At 30.4% G+C, this 3,250-nt stretch overlaps 1 pseudogene across 1 annotated transcript; it reads right to left on the bottom strand.

The window, feature by feature from the left end:
- Positions 1-587: 587 nt before the first annotated feature.
- On the bottom strand, positions 588-1,441 carry LOC147939163 (kunitz trypsin inhibitor 2 pseudogene; annotated as a pseudogene). The gene has a single exon (XR_015565881.1). The product of XR_015565881.1 is annotated as a kunitz trypsin inhibitor 2 pseudogene (transcript).
- Positions 1,442-3,250: the final 1,809 nt, after the last annotated feature.

The following is a 3,250-nucleotide window of genomic DNA, read 5'->3' as shown; positions in this document are numbered from 1 at the left end:
AAAAGTCCAAGTCCTATAGATCATATTATCTGTGATTATCGATATCAGTACGCAAAGAAGCCAATTTGTGAAGTTGATTCTCTCTCTCAACTTTTTTTTTTTTTTGGGAGTTTGCTAAGTAAGTATTATGAGATCATATGATTAATTCTGTAATAAACGGTTCTGAAAAATACCATACAAAAAATTATGATATAATACGTGACTTTGTAGATCAGTTTTTTGGAGGTTTTTTTTTTTTTTTTATATATATATTAGATACTTTACTGATTGAATGTGAAAGAATGACAACGTTTTTCTTTATAATTATAAATTATTTTTATATATTGTAGATTTACCAATAAATTTTCGTAGAGAGAATAGAGAAATGCATAAGAATAGGTACCACAACTAGCTGTAATAAATGCATAAAATAGAAATATCACCCTAGAAATATCACCCTATTTCTATCATAATTAATTTCAAAAAATTGTATTTTTGTTAATATTTTCGTGAAGTTATATTATTATTTTTCTCGTTAGCATGCTCATTGACAATCACGGCCAATGCATGCATAGTCATAAACTCATAACATGATAACAAGCGCTGGAAAGGATAACTTTATTTTATTTATGGAAAGTAGAAACTTGCATGTGGGTATTATCTCAACCCATTATTTTTGGCCATATGGACGAGCCTCAGGCTTTTTTTTTACATGATTGTGACCAGTTGACTAGTAGAAAGGGAACATTCCTAGACCTAATTTCTCAATGCGTGAAGTAGAAGTAGTGGTAGTCACTTCATCAACCTTTTTGAATTTGACGAGTAAGGTTTTAGCCTTATCATTGGTGACAACTAGTTGTGGTACCTTGAAAGTTCCTAGCTTAGTTCCAACAGGTCCGGCAAAACTTGTCAGCTTGTAGGTGTTTGCTTCGGCTCCTTCTCCGGCATTCTCAATCTTAAACCAGCTATTTTGTTCCTGCTTTGTACCACCAACGAGAATGGAAGGCTCTTCGGCAGCTGATGAGGATTCATCGACTTTCCAAAACTTGGAAAACTTATCGCAGAACCAAATTTTGGACTTAAACTCAATGTTTACATAATCATCTGTGGAAATGGTTGTTTCCATGATTGCGTTTGGAGTTGAGAAGCTAACGGGTACGCCTGGTATGTAATCAAGTGCTGTTTGGACGATGCCAAGTGGACATAAGGAAAAAAGTGTAGGGGGGGCTGGGACAAGACCACCTCCGGGGAAGTTGGTATTGACTGGCTGGATGTAGTATTGTTGATCGGTTTTAAGATAATTTCCAACAGTTTCCTTCACCGGTTCGCCTCCTTGGATGCAGACAGCTGCAGCTAACAGGAGAGTGATGAGAAAAGAGACCACTGAAGGTTTATTCATTTTGATGGTTTTGTGTTTTTAAGGATTTAATGTTTACTTTTCTGAGGGGTTTGAGTTGTGGAACACAAGAACATTTTGTATCGGTATTTATAGGAGTTCTCATGCAGTTAAATCGAGCATGGCAGTAAAAAAAGAGATAACAAACTGCCATTTGGTTGAGTAAAACCTAAAATTCTCAGCTATAATTGTTAATTTGGCTTTTTTCGGCACGGTCACATTCTGATCATTCTTGTGATGGGTCCTTAATGTCTATCGATCTTTCTACTATAGTGAGGGTTGAAAAGAGGGGTTTAGACTATGGTAATCGATTCAAACTTAGAATTTTAACACGAGGAACATGCACAATGTCCATGTTAACAAATTTATATAACAATTAATATCAAATAATTAACGGGAAGAAGATAAGATTTCAGACAAATAGAAAAGGATGAGTGATTCAACGTATAGAATGATTACCAACATCTCTAGGCACAAGTTGACCTGTTAATTTTTGTTATTTTATTTTTGTTATTTATTACATCATCATTAGAAAATATTTCATATGTAATCCTACAAATGATGCTCAATCCATCGAATGTAACTATCAACATCACATTAATTTGAATATGACGGATAACAAAGAATATGTATTTTTGTTGATTTAAACAAGGATGATCAAGTAATCTAACTACCAACATCACATTTGAATATTATGAAAAGCTCCATGGATCACCAAATTAAAGAATGTGTATTTTTGTTAATTTAAACAAGCTGCTAAAACAAAATCATGAATTAAAATGATCTCCGCAACGACTCTTATCCGTCAAGATAATAAAGAGTGACGATAGTTCACTACTAAAGAAATTCGCTATATTGAAAATTCAGTTTTTGTATAACCAGCAAGCGAAATGAATCAAGAGATGGAAGAAAATGGCAGATCGTAAAATTTGCCATATGCATAATCTACCAGTATTAGACTTCTTGATCCAATGTTGCGGACAACACGTAACCACTTGTGCGTTTTATTCCTAAATTGAATTATACACATTTTAAAAAAATATTGATTAATAATTTTAAATACATTATTTTCTTTCACTAAAAAGTATTATTTAATTTTAGACCAATAACAATTTAGAAATTTAAATATTTTTAATGATTATTTTTTGAAATTTACAAATTATTAACTTAAATTACTTCAAAATGGTAAAAAATTAGTTTTGTGAAACAAAAAATTATCTCAAAACATCAATTTATCAAGACGGAAGGAGTAACTTTCATCGTTAAATTCGTCAGTCTCATATGTCATAACATGTTTTTCAATTGTAATAATTGACTCTATTTTTCTTTTCTTTTTGTTTTAAAGAGTCTTTACATATATAACCGATATGACTGTAATTAAACAACACAACAACTCCTTTCGTAATCGAATTTGAGAACTGACAAGAAATAACCTTCCAACCAAAAAAAAAATGTAAGAAGTTGACAAAAAAAAAAAAAAAAAAAGAAATTTAAGGACCACCATAAGCCTAATATTAGAGAGCACTAAACGTTGTTTTTAAAAGAGAGAGCAATAACTAATTAAATATGGTTAGTAAGTATATCAGAATTACAGTATAAACTCTATAAATTAATACTCTTTAAATTAATACTCGCTATAAATTAATAAATTCTTCCGGTCCCGAGTTGGGCCGGTGTAAAAAATAACACATTTTGATAAATTAATAAGATAATATTTTTTTTGGAAATTTTATGTAAAAATATAGTCCCATCAATATCATAAATTAATAATCAAATAATATTAAAATATATATATATATATATATATATATATATATATATATATATATATATATAAGAAAATATAGTGAAATACTGAAATATGACTCTATTGTT

Source organism: Camelina sativa, chromosome 9 (genome assembly GCF_030686135.1).
Source record: "Camelina sativa cultivar CO46 ecotype springtype chromosome 9, ASM3068613v1".
Lineage (NCBI taxonomy): Eukaryota > Viridiplantae > Streptophyta > Magnoliopsida > Brassicales > Brassicaceae > Camelina > Camelina sativa.
Note: the sequence above shows the minus strand (reverse complement) of the source record. Positions and strands in the feature narration are given on the sequence as shown.